Source organism: Rattus norvegicus, chromosome 16 (genome assembly GCF_036323735.1).
Source record: "Rattus norvegicus strain BN/NHsdMcwi chromosome 16, GRCr8, whole genome shotgun sequence".
Lineage (NCBI taxonomy): Eukaryota > Metazoa > Chordata > Mammalia > Rodentia > Muridae > Rattus > Rattus norvegicus.
Window position 1 is genome coordinate 14,304,651 of NC_086034.1, and position 24,300 is coordinate 14,328,950.

At 38.9% G+C, this 24,300-nt stretch overlaps 1 protein-coding gene and 1 long non-coding RNA gene across 10 annotated transcripts in view; one reads left to right on the forward strand and one right to left on the reverse strand.

Annotated features, from left to right (window-relative positions):
* The window catches only part of Nrg3 (neuregulin 3), a 1,117,568-nt gene that overhangs the window by 48,111 nt on the left and 1,045,157 nt on the right, over positions 1–24,300 (reverse strand). The window lies entirely within an intron of this gene.
* On the forward strand, positions 6,775–9,867 carry LOC134482458 (uncharacterized). The gene is made up of 2 exons (XR_010058570.1): positions 6,775–7,064; positions 8,775–9,867. It is a non-coding gene; the product is annotated as an uncharacterized LOC134482458 (long non-coding RNA).

The following is a 24,300-nucleotide window of genomic DNA, read 5'->3' on the forward strand; positions in this document are numbered from 1 at the left end:
GAAAATGGAATCTGATGTTAAGACTCCACTCTGCATATTTACAGGTTGTTATTAATGTTCTTAAGGGATTGATGTGTACTGGGCTTTGTATGTTTAGGTGGGCAATTATGTCTTATCAAAGGTTATCGTGTTGTGTGTTCTTTTATGTCATGGTCTGAACGTAGGAAAGTGTGTGATGGCTGGAGATGCTGGGCCACCATGGAATTGGGATGTGTGTTTCTGGCACGGAAACTTGCCTTGGGAACTAGATAGGTAGAGAGATTGCTGCCAGGCTCAGAGAGAGGCCTTCAGCAGTGTGATAGGGGATGGAGTAAAGTGGGTGAGAGGCTTTGCTGACTGAGAATTAAGATGTCTATCAGATATCATGGGGCACTGAGGTGCCAGACCTAGCAGGATAAAAGACAGCGTTTTATTTTTTATATTTTTACAACAACATATTTATATTTTATTTATATATGTTATAGTACTTATATTGTAAGTTACGAGTTTTAGTTTTCTAGTAAATAATTATGAAAAACATAGTGTCTCCCAATACCTTTATAAGAAAAAATGTTATGTACTATTGATAAAGAAAACAAATTATTCCCAAAACCCAGTGTACACTTGTAACTAAGCAACTTCATAGATTAACAAAGATAAGCAAAGTTTCTTCAGCCAGTTTCTCTTACTGGCAGGCAATTTGCAGTTACAAAGAAAGAAGAAATTATTTTAATTATTTGACATTAAAAGTAATCTTGCAAGAATATTAAAAGAATCACAAATATAAACTTTTATATAAAAATAAGTTATATCTACCTTAAATTCTTAGAATGCATTTTTTAATAAATTGTATCTTGAAGCCGATGGCAAAAATGGCGGTACAAAATCAATTATCACCAATCCAGCCTCAGTGAGAGTCACATCAGCCAGTGCAATCATTGTTCTTATTCCTTAACCATAAAGTTTCTAGTTTAACTAATAAGAGTTTGTCCTTCAGAAATTCTCTAGAGAAGTGATTGAATTACTAATCTGATCCAGTAGCAATTCTTGAAAGTGATCAAACATTAATATTGTGAATGCCAGAGACACTGCCCAGTGAGTGGCTGGAAGCCCCTTAAAGTCTTCTATTAACACTTAGACTAAGAGGATTATGAGGGTAGTAAGCAGAGCAGAACTCCATTACAGCATAAAGTCCTTCCAATACAGTCCTCAGGGCCATGCCACAAGGAGTCTCACTCATGTGGCAGTTGAAATGCTTGGGCTGCATTCCATGAGTTCTAAAGTAATTTGTAGTCCACCCTGCATGACCCTCAGCAGAGAAACATGAATGTCTTTCAGATTCTGGGGCTGTACTCAGTGTTTAATTTTCTATATCACAGACTATGATAACTGAGTTTTGATGACCATAATAGAACAGTCCATTTCCAAAGACAATAAACTTCTTGTCTGAGAGCATCTTTTTCAAACACAAACCAAACAGTCCAAAACCATGTCTAAATCACTTCCATTATCAGTGCTCCTGTCCACTATCCACATTTCTTAATCATTACAAGTTGGGTACTAGAAAACTAGGGGCATACTTTATTCCTCAGAGTCCTTGAGATTGTTTAAATTAGCTAATATTAAGTCTGAATGCCAATCCTTATCCATTCCTTCTCACAGAAACTACAGTTGTTCCTGCCTATGGTTCACCTTCTGCAATGTCTTCAATATTTGTTCACATGGTCACTCAGGATGGTGTATGGCCTTGATCATGGGTTACATAACATATTATATATTCAATGACAATTATTATGCAATTAAAAAATAGGCCATCAGTATGGATAATTGTAAAGCAATATTATTTATAAATATAAGCTATTAGAATAAATATTTCAGAATTATTTATCATTACAAAGACTTACAAACACTTCAAACATTGTGAAAATATGCTTTCCATGGCAAGAAAGATCAATATTCCATCTAAGTTATAAAGAATTCAGATCTTAGAGAGTAAGGGACCAGAGGAGAAGGATGGATCTCCCTAAGAAAGAGAAATAAAATGGATAGCTAAGAATAGACTAGTTGAGGGCAAGGTGAGATGGGAGCACCAAAAAGGGAGAGGGAAAGGGAACAAAGGGGCAAACAAGGGAATATGGGGTATGACAGCTAAAACTAAGAACCATTTGAGGGGTCATATGTAAACCTAATACAGTAGAAGTTTCCTAAAATAACAACAGGTAAGACAGAGCTGAACTTGAACATCTCTTTTCACCAAATGAAGTTTCAGATCCTAGAAATAAATTAAATCTATTCTCCTTATTAGCAAAAGAGGTCCAATATTAAGTGGCAAATAACCCAGGCCATTGCCTAGGCTTTTGGTGGTTTTCTACAAACTTAGAAGAAGTTTGGAAGGCCTTATTGCTGAAAGCAACATTTATATAAGTCATTGAGTATGGAGAAATTGAGCTGATGTCACACTAGAGACTGCACCCCTACAAACCAATGTTCATGGTACTAGGACGTACTCTGTATACTACCAAAGAAGAAAAGTAAACACCAACCAACCTACAAATCCATTGATCTACAGTGGTGACCTGTCTGCAAGACATGGTGGTGCAATAGTGGCACGAAGCTTGTGGGAGAAACCAAGCACTATATGATTTCATTTAAGGGCCCCTCCACTAGGTAGAATTCGTTCTCAAAGCTACTTGCATGGTCAACAGCCTGAGAATAGATAGGAAAGGGACCTTTGTTAAAATTGAATACTACTGTTCTGCTAACAGATGCTGCCAATAAATCTGCTCCTAAGACATTCTGCTTGCCTTGCTCACGTATCATCAGAGATATAGTCACCTACATCAGATTGAAACAAATAACAGAGATCCAGAACCAGGTATTATGCAGAGAGTAAGAAACCTTCCAATGCTCGGACTTAAAAGGGATGTCTCCATCAAATTCCTCCTCTTAGGTTTCAGGGAATTTGGAGGAGGAGGAGGTGGACACCAAGGAATCAAGGCCTTCTAAACACAACTCCCAGAGACTGCGGTATAATACATCAGACCTGTTTGCACCTGTGTACCAGGTGTGGTCCTAGATCTGAAAAGAGAGGTGGACACATGGCACCATCCCTAACCCAGAGGCTATCACCAGTTGACAGTCGCTTGCAAATAAGAAATTAGTTTTCTCCAAGGAAGCCTGACTCAGGAAACAAACTACTCTTGAGGGTGGACATGCCACCTCATGCCACCTACATAAGTCACTGAGTATGTAGCACCGACAAAATAAACTCAGCACAATATTTGGAGGTTCTTTGTTCTTTGTCTCATACTGGTAAGTCAGAGGTGTTGTTGTTGTTGTTGTTGTTGTTTGCTTGTTGTTTCAACCTTACAGGTTTCTTTATATGTTATAGTTTTCAGTTTTGTGGCTTTTGTACAATTACTGTGGATGTGAATGTATGTGTCTCTGCATCTCTATGCATTTGTGTTACATGTGTAGAAGAGGTATCAGAGAGAGAGATTAGAGACAGCTGCTGGAGTAGCTTTGGTAGAGAGCAACAGACATATTTACTTCTATTTATGACAGTGACTTAAGGCAGTTTAAGAAATGCAGCATTCGATATATGGCACATGTTACCTTGTAAAGTACCAGAAGTGAAGTATGGCTCTATTTACCCAGTCATGAGGAAATGGCTGTGGGATATCAGTTCCATGTACTAGGCATACATTTTTATCATCCATGAACAACCATGTTGAAATAGCTATCTAGGCTCAAGAAAACAAAAAAAAAATTTTTTTTTTGGTTCTTTTTTTACGGAGCTGGGGACCAAACCCAGGGTCTTGCGCTTCCTAGGTAAGCGCTCTACCACTGAGCTAAATCCCCAGCCCCCGAAAACAAAAATTTTAAACCTGTCTTTTAAATCTGAGTTAGCCAAAGTATAGTTTGCATTTGGATCTGGTGCCAATCAAATATTTCTAAAGTAAGGACATAAGGAAGCAAAGATAAGAGGGAGGGGAGATGAGAGTAGGAAACATGACTGGCATGGAAGGAAAAGGATGGTGGGGGCAGCGGGAGGTTCCGGTAGTATGAGGAGAATGTAATCAAGGGCGAAAAGGAAGAAACAAGCATGGAAAGCTCCATCCTTCTGGAAGCTCTCTGTTGAAGATCATAGCCGCTGTAGCTCTGCGATCTTCCCTTCCTATTGGAACACTGACTGCAGCAGCAGGATTTCTTCCACTAACAGCAAACTACCAGGGTTTGTTTGCTTGTTTGCTTCTCCCCAGCCTAGTTCCAAGCATAGGAAGAATTGAAGATAGTGCCATGCCCTCCTCTGAGAAGTGCACACACACACACACACACACACACACACACACACACACACACACACACAGTTAGTAGCTGCCAAGATTTGTATCTTACCTATGCCCAAATCAAGAGACCATTTAATTACAAATTCTAGTACATTCAAGAACTATACCATGATATCAGGACAACTGATATGTCTTGCGTGCATTTATACAAAGAGTAAGAAAATTCAGTTAAATAGGCCTTATTAAATTTTCATTGCTGTTAAGGACCTTTATTTTATACACTCCTGAAAAGGTTGATATGTATTCTTTTTCAAATCATGTCTACTGTGTGAACCTATACTTGGAATGCTTGCCAGAAGGCTGACAAAACTGTATTGAAAGTTTAATACAGATTTCCTAAAATATGTTTGTCTAACTGAAGATGAAGCTGATTTTCTAGAAAAGCTAGAGAAGAAAGCAGGCTATGGAACTTAACCAGTAACTAGGATGTAGATGGGGCAAGTCCAACCTCAGAGATGAAAAAGAGAGCGCAGTGTAAGGTCAGAAGCTCATATCCAGCAGGCAGCTAAATCATCACTTATGACAGCTATAACATAGCTTGAACCAACACTAAGCCATTTTGTAGGAGTCAGAATGAACACAGCAAGTGAATGAGGGAGGAGCAGATGAGGTGTGCATGCTACTCTATACTATCTGGGCCTATATTAACTAACTCAGTAGCCTTCTTTCTTACTTACCATTACATTCTGCTTTTGTGCTCTAGTTGTATAACCAGGACTCTGCCTTGGTCCTCTCCTCCATATCAATGTATACTTTACTCCTGTCTAGAATTTTTCCTACTTCTTTCATTCTACCCACAAAGTTAAAAACATAATATTCAGACCTGAGGTTTCCAGGAAGTGGAAGCGTTCCCTTGTCTTCTATCCCACAACTTTCTAGAAGAGAGCCTTCTGTTGTCTGTATTTATAGACAGTGGCGATGGAAAAGCTTCCACCGCAAGAACTGCCACACTGTGTTCCACTTCTGCAGTCAGATATCTATCATTAGAATCTTCAGGGAGTTGTGCTGTCAGTTTGGTTCCCATGCCATAAAGGAATTTAAAGGAGGTAACACATTGGGACTGTAGTTAGGCAGAATCCTGACAGAGCAAAGTACAGAGTCCTTATGGCTATGCATCCTACACAGGAGCCTGTAAACGCCACACATAACGAAGTGTGAGCTTGGCATAAGCAGTTGCCAACTTCATTATTCACTGTATTGTGATCCAAACAGATACTTATTATTCTGGTTATTCTGGTTTGAGCGAAGTGGCCCCCATAGGCTTAAGTGGAGTGGCACTATTGGGAAGTGTGGGAGGAGGTCCATCCTTGGTGAAGGTAGTATGTAACTGGGTGTGGACTTTGGGGCATCACACGCTCTTTTTGCTGCCTGCTGACCCAGAGGTATAACTCAGCTACCTCCCCAGTTCCCTGTCTGCCTGCATGCCACCATGCAAAATCGCAAAATCGTAAGACAGTCCCAAATAAGTATTTTCCTTTATAAGAGTTGCCATGGACATAATGTCTTTTCATAGCAATAGAACCCTAAGATACTTACATAGTGCATAGACTGGTCACCTTGGAAAATTTTAATAATGTCTACTAATTAAACATTCCTTTTAGTTTACAACTATTGTGAAAACATATTGTATGTCACAAATGCTAGCTGAAACCCTGCAAGGAATTATACAAAAGGGGAAAAGGAGAGAAAAGGTAGCACGTGGTTTGGCACAACCATGTGGAAGAAAGTAATGAAAGTCCTCTTCTCTCTTTCAGCATCACCTGCTATGCTCCTGCGTTGCCCCCTAAGGAAATCATCACAACATGGCTATTCCGAATAAATCCAGCAACTACAGTGAACCTACGACCTCAAGGAAGAGATCCATACAAAGCCTGGATCTGCTGTTGTCCCTGTGGACAGAGGCAGAGAAGGCAGGGGGTTTCCATGAGCTGAAACATCAAAACATCCCCCTTGGTTTATACAAAGGTTCATTTCTGTGAGAATCAAACAGCCATTGATCACTTTCAACAGGCAGAGAGCCTACAGTAACAAGAAAGTCAAGTTAGCAAAGAAATAGCCGTTATGCCAAACTTAAAATAAGTAGCTCACAGTCAGAGGAAAATCCATCCACATAAACAAGCCCACAGGCGCTGCTGGCGGGGCCGCCATTTGGGAAGAGAAATAGGATACCTGGGGACTGTTTTAATATTGGCTTTCTGCAAAGTAAAATGGTGCCAGGATCCCTCAGGCCATAGAAATGACAGCCCATCTTTGCTAACAATGGCTCAAAAGACAACTTCATTTTAGGAAAGAACAACAGAGGAAAGAGAGTTGTCAAAGCAGAGCATATTAGGATCGAAGCCCTCGGTCCTCAGCTCGACAGCTCTCCCTCCAGCATTTTACAGGGTTGGGAAGGGAAGATATTACCATTTGGTGTTGAGCAGGATGTCTAAGTGTGCCTTAGCAGATACACACGCTTTGGGTGAGAGAAGTACCGTTGCTATGGCTGCTTGTAGGAAACATTCCACTTCAGAACACTGGAAATTCCTATCAATGCTCCTGTCAGCTGGGGGTGCATCAGTTCTTTCAGTAAGTAGGATTCTCTCCCCACTCTAAGTGATCCCGAGTGCTTTCACGACTGAGGAAACCCTGTGCAATTCTGTGAAGCTGGTATTCTCAGGATCAGAAGGAGACAGTCTACGGATAAAGAAATGAAGACGTGCATGAAGCTGGGGCTGTGTGAGCTTACTATTCAGGGTATGCACAGTAGGAAGAGCGGGTCCTGAGAACTGCAGCCAAATGCAGCTGTTTCGATAAACACGTGCTGGGGGTGGGTGTGTGTGGTCTTGTCTGTGTGTTGGTGAGGGACATAGATGCTCTGTGCTACTATGTTGGAGCTGAGGAATTAAATCAAAGCCTAGAAAACCTAAATATTTGCCTACGAATTCTCGCCTCTCTCTCTCTCTCTCTCTCTCTCTCTCTCTCTCTCTCTCTCTCAGAGTCCCGTGAGTCTCTCTGAGAGAGAGAGAGAAACAGAAATCTAGCAAGCAATACTTTATCATTCGATACACAATAAAAATGAAAATTAAACTACAAATTAAGTATGGCTCCACATGAATATTTAAGTCTATTTATGTTTTTTTTCTAACCTTCCAAAGCATCCTTTACACTAACCTAGAGGAGCTTTTTGGTACTTTAATGGATTGAGTAACTAAAAGCCTGTCATTCCACAGGAGGCCAGCAGCCCATGGCATCAGCACACGGATGAGAGACTTGGCCTGTGTAGCGTCTGTGCTCAGAACTCTGCTGCTGTGGCAGCTGTTGAGATGCAGCTCTCAGAGCAAGGAGCCCTGAGCGGATGCAGATGCGTAGCACATATGGCTGTATGTTGTTCTGGTAGCAAACATTTTACCCTAAAAGTGATGGTGCTTAGAGTCCCGTGAGTGCATGGATCTGTCCCCAACGTTCGCTTTGCTTTCCTCAAATAAACAGCTCAAAGAGATTGAAGTGTGAACAGCTTACTGTCAGGTACTAATCGTTCAGCACTCCACATTTGCATCTAAGACTATAGGGGTCCTATTGAAAGACACAAAGTGAAAGCGAAGAATAGCTTTCTTGATATGGAAAGCTTTATGAATCCTTCTTACTTTGTACTAAGCTGCAATCTCTTTGAGAACCAGATTGTTCCCAAGGTTGTAGAAGCCTATTACCCTGGTTGATAAAGTTGGCTGGTGTCACCACAGTCACTTGGAGCCAATACTATGCTTGAAATCAATGTAACATCTAGTTTTTAGCCACACATAAAAAATACTGTCTGAACGGCTTTCCCGACAGCTCCATTATTTGAAATGCCTGGGCAGCATGGTCCTGCTTTCCCAGCCACCTGCAAGAGCGTCTGGCCAGGCTCTCACCAGGTGCATGCTGTTGGCTTCTCTCCGGGAAAGGCCACAGTAATAGAGGCTTCCACCCGTACAAGCTGCAGATTCTGCACACTCAAAGCTGCAGACAATTACAGGGTCTTTGCTCCAATCATAAGGAAGGCTTTGGTTTTCTTGCTTATCTGAATCTCATAAATGACTGTGCCACCATCTTCTGTGGATGGATGGGATCTTAATGTTTGTGTGTTTCTCAGCGATTGAGACTTAGGATGTGGCATTAAAGTGTTCTGTGCACAGGTCCACTTCTGTGTAGCCGTGCCTGAGAGAAAAGTTCTCAGCTATAATATTAGAGGGAATTAATAGTGGGAATTAGCACAGGATCGACTTTTGAGTATTTACATCATAAAGCTCTTAGACACAAAGTCACTTAGCCCTCTGGACATTCCTCAGATTTCTCCTAACGTTATATGCTGATGAAGAATTTAAGACACTGATTTGAACTATATATAGCTTTAAATTCACAGAAAGAATATGGGGTCACAGATAGCCTGAATTTAGAACTTACATTTTTCTCAATTCTTTCCAACAGGGAGAAAAAAGAAAACAGTGTTGGAAAATCAGTACCTTACCAGACCCGGAGTCTTATAGCAGATGTGATAAGAAATGAAATAATACTTAGCAGAGTCAAAGAGATATCTGTTCAATTATCAATTCTATTTTGAATGCGAAACTTGAGACTGTGCTTTACTCTTTCTAGGTTCTGTACCTTGATCTGTAAAATAGGATGCTGATGCCTCCCAATCAGGATTTAATGGACACAAAAATGATTTTTAAAAATGTTTACATAGGTTTCAGCATTGCGTTTGACAGGCAATCACCATCAGATCAAGGACAATATTCTTCTTTTCCTTTCTTCCATGAAGACGTAAGGAAAATATTTGATCTATTTTAATCTGCATCTTATAGAAAACCTCACACAAAGCAAAGACAGACTTTTCTAAACTGATAAAATGCAGAATTCCTCTGTGGAAATCCCGAAGGCCAATGACATCTGAGAACAGTTTTTGTTCATGAAGATGAATGGGATCAATTGCATGATGCTTAATCTGCCTCTTCAAGTTAGTTGCCCTTCTCCAGGAAACTAAGTATAGCATTGATCTGCATTTGTCTATTTTGACCGCCTCCTGATTACACCATCATTCTATGAGGCTGCAGGTGTGCACAGACTCCAAGCACCCTTCCCATCATGCTTGATGCCACTGTATTCCTGACACGGAAGAGGATTCCCAAAGCCAATTCACAAAATATTCTCAAATCTGATCCAGTACTATGGTGGCTTTGTTCAGAAACACAAGGCAAGGCTGAAGACGAAGCCCCCATGAGGCAGGTGCTTAAGCACAGGACAAATGGGTGCAGTTGCCTGGTTCAGATGATTTCTGGATTACTCTTCCTGGATTACCGTTGTGTTTTCTTATACATGGGTTATTTTTTTTCTCCCTGAGCATTTTAACCATAGTTAAATTGCCTTTTTGATCTTTTCAGTATCTGTGCCCTGGTGAGGTCTGACTCTGTCATACTCTTTGTGTCTTTTTTCTCTCTTTTGGCAGGCGCTGTAATTTTTGTTGAAAGCATGTATATTGGATCATATAATAGTTACCAAATAAACTGTTGTTTCACAAGAAGAATTTATTATAATCTTGTTAGGAATGAGCCTTTGTTTAATGCTTATTTCTATTTGGCCAGAGATAATGAATTTCTCTGGTGTTTTCATATGTTCAATTGGTGTTGATCTTCTTAATCATGGTTTCTCATAGCAGTGTGTTTCTTGAAGCCATTTTAGTTATAAGTTATCATTGTGGTCTTGGAGCCTTATTTATACAGTACCAGTAAGTTGAAGGGGGGTGCTTTCTAATCTCATGATCACATTTCAGTCTTTGGCCGATAAACTCTTTGGCTTCTTCCTTCACAAGAGAAAAGCTGAACATGAATAGACACCAGGCTATGGCCTGAGTTCTCCACAGAGAGCAGCCTAATTCTGGGTATCGAAAAGGAGTATTTCCAATGAAACTTTTTTCCGTCCTGATATATAGGGTTGTTCTTAAAGTTTCCCTTTGAAAAATCAAATGCAATCACTAAAAACCTCTGAAAAAGATACATATTTTGATTGTGATTATGTGTTAAGAGTTACAGCTAATTAGGTTATATTTCAGAGGCTCCTCATTCTCAGATTCACTTACACTAAGCCTGTAGTATCTGGTCAAAATGGATGCCTCCACCGTGTGTGTGTGTGTGTGTGTGTGTGTGTGTGTGTGCGTGCGTGTGTGTGTGTATGCGCACGCACATATACACATATTTAATTCAACTATGATGATTAGATTGTCCTTGACCTGTTCAGATAATGACTCTGACAAACTCAGAACGCTGGTGACTGAGTGCATCAGAAAACACTGACTAAATGTTTTTACAGCCATTACTGCTGTGAAGATGGGAGGAACAATATGTGGCTCCTTTATACCTCGAATTAGAAGTTAGGACTTATCTCCACCTAGAAATGTTTTGTTTGTTTTTTTCTGGTTACCTGTATTCTTGGTTTGAACACCAACATGTTCATTTTTCTCCTATTTTTACCATCTCAAGACAGCAATTGCAGAAATTTGTGTTTTCATATAGCGAACATTAAATTTCCCAGCAGTCAAGTTCTTTGCTGAGCAAACATTTATGAGAAGCTTGAGTAGTTAAAGTACAGTCATATGTGCTGAAATGGGTGTTAATGCAATTTACGGTATTCCTTACTACTTTTTTTTACATTACTGATATTTCAGTTCAAATTGGGACTAGAGCTTCATAAGATGTGGAGGGAATCAATGGCTTTTCTTTCCCAATCTAGCACCTAATAATTGCTTGTATTCCCAGGCTTTCTCTTTTTTAAATGTGGAAAAAAATACTTCATAATTGCAAGATGCAAGTAGTCAGGTTGTCTTAGAACTTTCAGTCATGGTAAAAGGCAGTTCGCTTGCTTTGGTTCAGGACTCCCTTATCATGTATGTTTTCAAAATCGTCATCCGCCGAATCAGTTTGCTCATTCCACTTTGGTGTTACTCAGTTCGAATGTTACAGAAAATACCATGACAAGACCACACCAGCAGTGGTTTTAAGAAGAAGCTGCTCTACTTTCTAAAGCGGACTTCAATTGACCGTCAGTCTTAGGATGTGTAGTGAAGCATGTCGATGTACCAAGGCTGGCGAGTGCTCTGGGTCTGAGCGGAGTGAGAGGTAGTTTGCTGTTTGGGTAGCTTTTCCATGCTGGAAATGCTTCAGGAAAATGCAGATAATCTCATTTCACTATTTTGTTTTTTAACAAAGAATACAGGCTCACGCATACGCACACACATGCGCACACACATGCATAAACACATTCTATTGAGCTTGACCAGAAGAGGAAATGCTTAGTGAGGACCACTGACTAGGTGAATGCTGTTGTGCCCCTCTGAAAACAATTTCTTCAGGGACCTATCGCAGAAAAACTTTTAGACGAACAAAAGAATATTCAGTTCTATTTAAAGATAAACAATGATTCCTGTTTAGTATAAGTATGGTACACCCAGGTCTCCTTTTCATCTTCTAGAATTTCTTTCTTACCCTAGAATCTATGTTCAGAAAATGGTTATTACAATGCCCTTGGAGAAAAGAATTTCAACAATTGAGGAAGTCTCCAGGATGTGTACAGTCTGTGAGAACTAGGTGTGCTTTATTGAGAACCCTATGTAAAATCATGCTCACATGTCATTGTGACTTCAGTCCTTTCCTTATCCTGTGGCTGGCAAAATTGGCAGGTTAAATTGACCAACTATTTTGCTTTTTTATGTTTCCAAGAGTGATTATGCTCCAAATACCACACTTACAAAACTATTCTAACTAATCAACTTTTGTCACTATTTCTTTTTGCATATGTGAAATTATATGAGTTCCTGGAGGTCAAAGAAAGACAAACATGGGCTGCACAACTTCCCAGGTAGAATTCCTGTTCCATCTGGAACACTTGCACACTAACTTTGTGATCAGGTACTACTGCAGGAGGGTCAAACCTACATTGGGGAAAGGAAGACTGTGACATTGTCTGTGGTTCAGGCTTCCCCAGCTATGATCAGAGCCTAGTACTTGAGCATCATTTAGGATGTCAAGCAAGTCATACATAACCAAAGGATCAATGGCCATGCCGTACTTCTTTAAGCAACCCTCATGTGTCAGGTATAGTCATAAACGTTATTTATTTAAAATTTCAATTGTCCTTTAAAGCCACCTTGTAGTTTGTGAACTTGTCACATATTTTACAAGAAAACAAGTGTCAGAGAAATAAAAATTCTTGCAGATAGTTTCCTAGTAAGGGTGGTATTGAACTGGGATTCAAATTCAGAGCTGTCTGAGTGCAAAGTCCTTTGCGCTTTCCAGACATTACCTCCTTCTTTTTTTAACAGTTGGCATGCCTAAAATATGGAAATAAAAAGTTAAATATTTATAAAACCTTCTCTTCAGTGTGCAATTATGCCAACTTAAATAGCTCAGCTATTTATTTTTTAAGTCTGTCATTGGTGATTAGAGCATATTTCAGGGAGAAAAATATCAACTTTCAGTTTCTCATTTCTGTGGAATGCCAAAAATAGCCAGAGCACAATGTATGTATAAATTCTTCCATTTCAACCTAATAGAACCGAGTTGAGCTGATTTCAAGTGAAGGTCTGGTTGGCAGACATATGCAGCATTATCAGTAGGGTAGGGGTTTGTTCACGTCAGATGTCATAAGGACATCAAAATATGAATGTATTTAGTGCTGTAGAGACCAGATCTGAGATTCAAGATTTATCAGTAGTAGTGTTAATGTGAACTTATTTTTGAATACTTAAGATGTTGCATCAGGAGTTTGGATCAGCTATGATTGTCAACTATGGCAACGAAAATTAAGTTCTAGGGCTATTGAAGCAATGGATGGCATGAAAAGAAGACAGGAGCATCTACCAGACAGGTAGATTACTCTGGCTGGAGGAAGCAGATTTATAGATGTGTCACCTATTGCAAATTAACTAAGAAACCTGCTATCCATTCCTGATGTACACCAAGGCTTGGCACAGGAGCAGGAAAGTGCCTGCCTTAAATGTGAGCCTGGGTAGGCTGACATTCCTTCTGCTTTTTTTCCCTGCCATACTTTGTGGAACCTTCTTCATATATGTTTGCATGGGTGGTGACATCTCTTAAAAAGAGAATTGCTAAGACAGCAGTGGAGTTAGAAAGTGGCAGCCCCAAGCTCATCCTACCACTTGGTGTTCTGGAATGGGAATTGCACTGTGGGCACACATACTAAAGGAATCAAGAATTGAGCTCTAATTATTTCGGTTCTACTCCAGTGGGCTAATATTAAGCCCACATTTAATTTTCTCTTACCTTATCAAATTCCTTGCTGCCAAAGTCAGTTAGAGCTCAATTAATTCAGCAATATGATTACATTCCTAGAGGACTATGAAAATCTCAGGGCCATGGAAATGGAGACTCTCGAAAAACTCTTACAGACTGGACATGAGCAAAAGAAATTCCAGATGTGACTAATTCCAGCAAGAGGATTTGCAATACTGCAGTGAACGGAATGTCCTTTGGTTTGATTGGCATGTCTAAGTGTCACCAATAGGATTCTTATACTTAACATTCATGGCAGACATGCATATGAATGCATTAAAAATATGCATATGAGTTAAAAAACAAAAAAACAACTCCCTATTACAAGGTAGGTGACCTCATATAAATTCTGTAGAATCTCTTCAACAGCATTGTACAAATCTGATTTATGCATTCTTTTGTTTTTCTAAATGAGAACAGTTAAATTTTAGCAGAGCTAGTCAAATATTAAGAGTGTTTATTTATCCATTAACAAGCCTTAAACAAAGAAACTAAGCTCGTCCACTCTGTCCTTTGACTTTATCATCTATAGCAATTAGCTTCCTGTGATTTGGAACTAGAAATAGCCTGGGTTGGAAGAATGCCAATACAACAACATTGTATCTTTTTAGGTGTGTTTGTTTGTTTTTACTGTAAATTTATTCATGTCAGAGGAATAAATGTTTATTGCATGTATGAAAATTAAAGTATAACAAGGTTAGCAGTACATTGATATCTTCCCTAATGTCTATGATAAAAATTATTATCAACTTGTTTTATAGACCTAGCCTACATTGAAATTCATACATTAACTTTTAAAAGATATGAATTGTCATATGGGACATTTGCATTGGTCTCTCAGGTTAGTCAACACCTATTCAGAAAAATCCTTTGTTTATTTTTCCCCCTGGAAATTCAGAAAAATTTATTTAATCATGTTATTGGCATAGGGATTAGAAATTTTGTATTACATTTAATTTTTAAAGACATTTAACATATTAGGTAAATTATTCAATTCGCTTTTTTCGTAATTTACTTTATTCCAAGTCTGTAATCCTGTAACGGCCATTAATTTCATGACTTTAAAACAAGTTTTTTGTTGATTTGTATAAAATGCATATTTGGCTATGAAAATCAGCACATAGATCATCTAATTTCATTTTTGAATCTCAAGAATTTGGAAGATGTTTCATGCTAATGCAAAAGATGAACAAAGTGAACGCCTGAAAATTCTTAGTGCCTGTGGGTAATTGAGGCCATAGCACAAACTGCAGCTTTGAAAATGCAGAGTTGGTGAATGACTTGAAAGGGAGCCACTGCAGGATCGGCTCAGAACACATAAATACTCACCAGCAGCTGGGTCCTAGTGTGGTCCACTGTAAAAGATAAAAATCTTCTGGAGGACAGTTTTATAAAGGCCCCAGTTCTGTGAGGAGTTTCTGTTCCAACAGCTCATGATAAAGATCAGAAAAAAAAAAAAAAAACCAAAAACCAAAAACCAAAAAAACCAAAAACCAAAAAACAAAAAACCTTGCATCTACCAGGGAACAAGAAAAGTTCCTACTGTAAATATTTGCAGAATTGTCCTTTCTCCTTAAAGGCCTCCTTCAGATAAAATGACAGTCCCAGAACCCAGCTGCCTTAAGGAGTTGCTGTCTATAGCCTCATCCAAAGAAGGAAAGGTAAAGTCCAATTGCACATCCTGCTAACCTCACTGTATCAATGAGGGCAAATGTAGGAGAAGGAGCTGGAAAACACTAAGAGGAAATGGGTCCAGAGTCTGAAGGCAGTAGGGAAGAAATCAGCCCATTGCGCTGAAGATTTAAGTATTGGCTAAGAATTGGACACAATTCTGACACAGGAGCAGAAAAGGAAAATTAATTGTTTCTGGAGAGGATGGACTCTCGAGTCAGAGTAGTGAACTAACACTATACTCATAAGGGTCCACCACCTGGTGTTCAAGGGACCACTTTCCCTGAAGGTGGGACACCCCCTCATATAGTCATTCCCTGTTTTTCCATTTTTATACCCTGTGGAGCCTCCAGAGGAGACACCTCACTAAAAACAATATACAGGGCCCCGGAGAGGTGAGTCAACAGAGAGTTTGCTGTACAAACAGAAGAGCTAGAATTGAGGTTGCAGCATTCATAACATAAGTCAGGAGTCCTTCAGAAACACCTGTAACTTCAGGTCCTCAGGAATTGGCATCCTAATCTGGCCTATCTAAAGGAACATATCCAAGTGCATCCTCAAGAAATGTGCACACACACACACACACACACACACACGGCAAATTTTCAAGACAACATACAGATGACATAAGGCACCAGATAATTGTTTAGAATCATTTGTCATTAGAAACTAAAAATTCAAACTACAATGTGATACTACTAAGATATATTAAAATTTTTGAAAGTCCAGCTTATGTGGGACAGGGGCTCTTAGTCATTTTCAGGAATGTAAAATAATTTGATCACCTTGAGACAAAGTGTCCTAGTTTCATATAAAACATTTACTCCACTTGAAATTATTCCTGACTACTCAATTTGTTCCATACTTACACCCCACCCAAGAATTTTCATGGTCTCCTCACTTGTAGCAAAGGCACCATGCAAACTCTTACTAAAACAGAAAACTGGGGGATGCAGGGATGTCTAGAAACTGTATACTTTCTATTTAATTTCATTCTTATCTAAACCTTCTTGAAAAGTGAAGTCTACTAATATTTTAAAGCTTAATGTCACATGCTTTAGAGCTACGTAAGATTCATAACTCTAAGTAAAGCAAGCATAAAAGGAATCCAATTGTCCATGATTATTTTCAATGTAACATTGTTGATTCTTATGTTGACCCCTCTGATTCACAATACACAGGAGATTCAGCAGACAAATACACAACTCTATCTAAAAGAATGGCCATCACTGGGACAGGATCCTTCCAGTTTCCATCTGCACCCAAAACTTACCCTGTGTCCCAGTTCTCTGTACCCAGATCCTGCCTGGAGAAAACTGGTTTCCCAGGAGTGCTGACACACCAGAGAGCACAGGTGAGACCACCCTTTCTGCTCACAGGGACTGGCTTGGAGCCCTCAGGACACAGGAACCAAAAAGCAGTCTGAGACAGGATCATTCCTGTTAATCTCTGCACCCAGAGGTGACCGGGTGCCACAACTCTCAGTACCCAGATCCCACTGGGACAGAGCTAATCTTTCAGGAATGCTGACAAACAGATTTAAAGGAGGGTCAAGCCACTGTCAGAGACAGTAAGACTAGCTTATACCAGAGACAACCAGATGGTGACAGGCAAGTGCAAGAACTTAAGGTTGGCATTATCAGAACCCAGTTCTCCCACAACAGCAAGTCCTAAATACTCCAGTACACCAGAGAAGCAATCTTCTGATTAAGAATCACATCTCATAAGGATGTTGGAGAACTTTAAGAAGGAAATAAATAACTCCCTTAAAGAACTTCAGGACAACAGGTAAACAGGTAGAAGCCATTAAAGAGGAAACACAAAAGTCCCTTAAACAATTACAGGAAAACACAACCAAACAGGTGACAGAATTGAACAAAGCCATCCAGGACCTAAAAAGGGAACTAGAAACAATAAAGAAATAACAAATAAAGACAACCCTGGAGGTAGAAAACCTAGGGAAGAGTTCAGGAGTCAAAGATACAAGCATCACCAATAGAGCACAAGAGATAGAAGAGAGAACTCAATGGCAGAAGAGCCCATAAAAAAACATTGACACAACCATCAAAGGAAATTCAAAGTGCAAGATGATCTTAACCCAAAACATACAGGAAACACAGGACACAATGTCCTGTATCCTGTCTTTTAGTGTATGTCTTTTTATTGGGGAACTGAATCCAGTGATGGTGAGAGATATTAAGCAACAATAGTGATTGTTGTTTAATGTTATTTTTGTTGTTAGAGGTAGAATTATGTATACTTGGCTATCTTCTTTTGGGTGAATTGGAATAATATTACATTCCTGCCTTTTCTAGGGTGTAGTTTCTGTGTTGGAATGTTCCTTTGTAGCGCTGGTTTGTCAAAAAATATTGCATAAATTTGGTTTTGTCATAGAATATCTTGGTTTCTCCATCTATTGAAATGGAGTGTTTTGCTGAATATAGTAGCCTAGGCTGGCTTTTCTGATCTCTTAGGGTCTGCATGACATTTGTCTAGGATCTTCTGGCTTTTATATTCTCTGATGAGAAGTCTGGTGTAATTCTCATAGGTCTGCCTTTATATTTTACTTAACTTTTTCCCTTGCTGCTTTTAATATTCTTTGTTCTGTGCATTTGATGCTTTGATTATTATGTGACCAGAGGATTTTCTTTACTGGTCCAATCTATTTGGAGTTCTGGAGTTCTATTTTAGAGTTCTTCTTGTATGCTTGTAGACATCTCTTACTTTAGGTTGGGGACATTTTCTTCTATAATTTTGTTGAAGATATTACATGACCCTTTAAGTTGGGAATCTTTGCTCAAAAATACCTGTAAATTTGAATAAAATGGACAATTTTCTAGAAAGATATCAGGTACCAATATTAAATCAGGATCAGATAAACTATCTAAACAGTCCTAAAGAAATAGAAGCAGTCATCAGACGTCTCTCATCAGAAAGAAGCCCAGGACAAGATTGGTTTAGTGCAGAATTCTATCAGACTTTCATTGAAGGCCTAATACCAATACTCTCCAAAAGTGCACAAAATAGAAACAGAAGGAACACTATCCAATTCATTCATTGAAACCACAATTTTCTAAACAACACAAAGAGCCAATGAAGAAAGAGAATTTCCCAACAATTTCCCTTATTAATAATTGATGCAAAAATACTCATTAAGATTCTTGCAAATGGACTCCAAAACAAATCAATAGAATCATCCATCCTGACCAAGCAGGCTTCATCCCAGGGATACAGGTATGATTCAATATACAGAAATCCATCAACTTAATTCACTATATAAAAAAACTTAAAGAAAAAAAAACCCACAAGATGCTGAGAAAGGGTTTGACAAAATTCAACATCCTTTAATGATAAAAATCTTGGGAAGGTCAGGAATTCTAGGCCCATACCTAAACATAATAAAAGCAATATACAGCAATTTAGTACCCAACATTAAGCTAAATGGAGAGAAACTTGAAGCAATCCCACTAAAATCAGGAACTAGACCACTCTTCCCTACCTATTCAAAAATAGTACTTGAAGTCCTAGCCAGAGCAATTAGACAACAAAGAAAGATTAAAGGCATATAAATTGGAAAGGACAACGTTTAAATATCACTAGTTGCAGATGTCATGATGATATACTTTAGTGACCCCAAAAATTCCACCAAAGAACTCCTACAGTTGACAACTTCAGCAAAGCGGCTGGATATAAAATTAACTCAAACAAACCAGTAGCCTTCTTCTACTCAAAGAATAAAAAGACTGAAAAAGAAGTTAGGGAACCAATGACCTTCACAATAGTCACAAATAATATAAAATACCTTGATGTGACTCTACCCAAGCAAGTGAAAGTTCTGTATGACAAGAACTTCAAGTCTCTAAACAAAGAAATTGAAGATCTCAGAAAATAAAAATATCTCCCATGCTCATAAGTTGCCAGCAAGAGTATTGTAAAAATGGCCATCTTGCTGAAAGCAATCTACATATTCAATGAAATTCCCATCAAAAATCCAATACAATTCTTCTCACAGTTGGAAAAAGCAATATGCAAATTTTTTGAAATAAAAAAAAACCCCTAGAATGTGAAAACTATCCTCAACAATAAAAGAACTTTTGGGGGAATCACCATCTCTAATCTCCACTGAATTAGAGAGGAATAGTGATAACAATTGTATGGTATTGATTCAGAGACAGGCAGGTAGATCAATGGAATAGAATTAAAGACCCAGACATAAACCCATACACCTACAGTCACTTGATCTGTGACAAAACAGCTAAAACTATCCAATGGTAAAAAGACAGCATTTTCAACAAATGGTGCTGGTTCAACTGGAGGTCTGCATGTAAAAGAAAGCCAATCAACCCATTCTTATTGCCATGTACAAAGCTCAAGTCCAAGTGGAATAATGACTCCATATAAAACCAGATACACTGAAACTAATAGAAGAGAAAATAGGGAACAGCTTCGAATACATGGGCACAGGGGATATTTCCCTGAACAGAACACCAATGACTTACGTTCTCAGATCAAAAAAATCAACAAATGGGATGTCATAAGATTACATGGCTTCTGTAAGACAAAGGACACTGTCACTAGGAAAAAATGGCAATCAACATATTGGGAAAATACCTTCACCAATCCCACATCTGATAGAGGGCTATCCAATTTATACAAAGAACTCAAGAAATTAGACTTCAGATAATCAAATAACACTTTTAAAAACGGGCTACAGAGCTAAATAAAATTCTCAACTGAAGAATACCGAAAGGCTGAGAAGCACCTAAAGAAATTTTCAACATTCTTAGTCATCAGTGAAATGCAAATCACAACAACTCTGTGATTCTACCTCACACCAGTCAAGAATGGCTAAGATCAAAACCTCAGATGATAGCAGATGCTGCCAAGGATGTGGAAAACAATGGAACACTCCTCCATTATTGGTGGGATTTCAAGCTGGTACAACCACTCTGGAAATCAGTACAGAAGTTCTACAGAAAATTGGATATCGTACTACCTGAGCACCCAGCTACAATACTCCTAGCCATATACCCAAAAGATGCTCCATCATAAAACAAGGACTCATGCTCCACTATGTTCATAGCAGTCTTAGTTATAATAGCCAGAAGATGGAAAAAAACCAGATGCCCTTCAACAGAGGAATGGATACAGAAATTGTGGCATACCTACACAATGGAATACTACTCAGCTATCAAAAACAATGATTTCATGGAATACATAGGCAAATAGATGGAACTAGAAAATATCCTGAGTGAGGTAACCCAATCACAAAAAAACCACACATGTTATGCACTCACTAATAAGTGGCTATTAGCCCAAAAGCTAAGAATACCCAAGATTTAATTACAGGTCACATGAAGCTCAACAAGAAGGAAAACCAAAATGTGGATGCTTTATACCTTCTTACAAGCGGAACAAAAATGCTCACAGGAGGAAATATGGAGACAAAGCATAGAGCAGAAACTGAAGGAAAGGCCTTTCAGAGACTGCCCTAGTTGGGGATCCAGCCCATACACATAAATCCACCAACCCCAGACAATATTGCTGATCCCATGAAGTGCATGCTGACAGGAGTCTGATATAGCTACCTCCTGAGTGGCTCTATCAGAGCCTGACAAATACAGAGGCAGGTGCTTGCAGCCAACCATTGAACTGAGAACTGGGTCCCCAGTGAAGGAGTTAGAGAAAGGACTGAAGAAGCTGAAGTGGTTTGCAACGCCATAAGAACAACAACAATATCAACCAACAAGACCCCCACCCCCATATCTCCCATTGACTAAACCACCATCTCCAGAGTACACATGGATGGACCTATATGGCTCCAACTACATATGTAACAGAGGATGTCCTTGTTGGGCATCAATGGAGGAGAAGCTCCTGGTCTTGTGAAGGCTAGATGTTCCAGTGTAGGGGAATGTTAGGGTAAGAAGGTGGGAAGGAATGGGTGGATGGGTGAGGAAGCACCCTCATAGAAGCAGGGGAAGGTGAGATAGGATAGTGGGTTTGTAGAGGGGAGACCTGGAAAGGGGAAAACATTTAAAATGTAAATAAAAATAATATCCAATAAATTAAAAAATGTAAAAAAAATAAGTGTGACAATCACTTCTGTAAAAAGAATTAGCCCTGCTTCCTTTTCCTAGATATTTTTGTCAATTAAATTACCCTGGAAAACTGAAATGTCTGTTGACACTCTGATTCTTTCTTGATGGAATGGCAGAGGAGGGAATCAGGGTCATCACCAACACTTGAATGATCTTGGCATCCATTTCAAAGAAAGATGACAGTTAGCTCGCTCCACATACCGTTCCTTCAAATGGCTGTGTTAGATGTTACCATGGACTATTATATCAAAGTCAAGAACTCATTTCTCTACATGACAAGGAAATAATTGTGACAGATGGGAAACTGAGATCATTTGCCTGGCAGCTAACAGCTTAGTACTTGGGTGTCATAGTAGGAAAGAAGGAGAAGGCCATCATATTCCAGTCACGTGTTCAAATGTGAGACCAGAAGACAGCTTTAGGCCAGAACTTCTGGGTTCACGAGAGCTGTAGTGACTGGAAGCATGGCTCTTCAAGCAAAGCTGCCTCATCGCTTCATCTCTCTGTAGCTTCAACGTCTCAAGTCCCCAAAAGCAATCTAAATCTGCTCCTAGGAGAGCCTCCCAATAAACCTCTGTCATCCTATTGAACAGAGAGAATGCAGGCTTGGAGCCGAGCAGTACGTCTCTGGCTTCTCTCTTCCCTGTTCCCCTGAAATACAAGGCATGCAGAATGGATTGCAGGTGAACAGCATGGAACCAGTGTAGGTGTTCTCATCTTAGCACATTGATTACCATTTTATTTCAAGGTTGAGTAGCAATTAGCACTAATGAACAACATGGTAATTTAGAACCATAAATCACCAGTTGCTTGGCTTTGCCATTTAACACAGTGAATTAGAGCTGTTTTGTGCCCAGATCTTTGGCAGGCCTCTGTGCATCTTCCTTTGGTCAAGGTGTACTGAAATATAAGGGGCTCACTGAAAATTTCTGCTCAGGGGAGGAGTCTAGAGTCCTTGATACAAATCAGTGGATTCCTGGAACATCCATGGCCCTAGTGTTCATGTTCTGCTCATTATGGAAATATTGTCTTGGTCTAGATGATTGATGATGAGATAGGATATTGAGACAAAAAGACATCATGAAATTTAAATTGAAATATGTTCAAAGGGAAAATGCCTTGTCAGTGGTAGCATGATTTTCTAAGTGTTTTCTCCTCTTTGTAGATAATTCAACATAATGATGTAATACAACCCAGATCCATCCTTTTCCTTAAATGGATATCTTCTAGAAGATGTGGGGCACAGAAACTCATTTGTCCCTGAAGGAGTTAAGCAAAAACATACAGAAGGCAGGACAAATCTTAGATCTTGGTCAAAACTTGTAGAAGTTTTTAGGGTTGTCCTATGGAGGGGAGGGCGGAGTAATGAATTTCCTGGGTATTAACTAGTTACTGTGAGGCCTTACAGCACACTGCAGAAAAAATCATGAATTGCAGTCAACGTGACTTAGTCTCAGTGAGCAACTTCATTATTCTCAATTATTTTGATAAGAGAGAGCCTTCTTGATACTGACTCTGAACAGTAGCCACAGTAGGTTTTTGCGTTCTTTTCACTGTTTTGAGTCCGAGGTTACATGTATTCTAAGCTGTCTGCATTGGGGTCCAGGTTGTTAGGACCTAAATTTTTACAATTTTCTACAAGAACCAAACTAAATGTTTCTTATACCATCTTAAAGAGAAGGATTTTTAGAATTTCCATGTGCATAATTCATATTCATGAACTGAAGTCATAATCTTTTTTACAATTTTCTAAAATATTTAATTAAATGCTAGTTTTTGATGAAGTTAAGATTGTACATTCTCTTTTAGTGCTTTCCTTCTGAAATATGCTCCCATTTTGATAAATATTTTATTAATCAATTTCTATAATGTTTATCTAGTCTTCTGAATGTTATTAAGAAGTATTAACTTAGGCTGGAGAGTAGGCCAAGTGGTTAACAGTACTGGCTCCTCTTACGGAAGTCTTCAGTTCAATTCCCAACACACACGGTGACTCATAACCATCTACAATGGGATCTGATGCCCTCTTCTGTCATGTAGGCATTCATAATAAAAGAGCCCTCATACATCCAAATAAATAAATGTCAAAAACAGAAGAGTTAACTTAAGGAAAGAAATACTAGTTTGTTGTAAATATAGGTCTGTTACTTAATATGGTATTGTGTTTCAATAAAACTTGTGGTTTTGGTAATTTTGTCATTGCTACTGATTATGAAATCCATGCAATGTATATTATATATTATTGATAGACAAATGACTTATTTCATTATAGAATGTTCTCATTTATATCTCCAAATATTTTTGTTTTGTTTTTACAAGACAAGGTTTCTGTATATAGCCCTGGCTGTCTTGGAACTTACTCTGTAGACCAGACTGGCCATGAACTCAAGAAATCTGCCCAGTTCTGTCTGTCAAGTCCTGATATTAAAGGCATGAACCACCACATTCTTAGCTAATATAAGCTAAGTGGGAAATAAACCCTTATTTGTAAAAAATTACATCATCAAAATAAAGCACCTACAAACAAAATGCACATTGGAATGTGTATTTAGCAACTGGGCAGGGAATGCTATATTGAAAACTTTGACCCTTATCTGGGCTTGACATTTAGTAAGTATATACCTTGGGAGATACCTATCCCTCCCTTGAACCTGGAACCCATTCTCTCATCATTTGCAAGCTCAAATATAGGCTTTTACTTTGGGAAGACATTTTGAATATATGACATCTATATGGCTTTTCCAGAGTGCGGTTTTGTGTTTAAACCCTGATCAAGCATTTTATAAACCCTGCCAAAGAATCCTCTGATGCATATTTATTTTACTGGGAAATGAGCACAGATGCCAGAGGCAGACATTGCCATTAAGTGGCCATCTTAAGGTGAGATGTGTAGTTGTA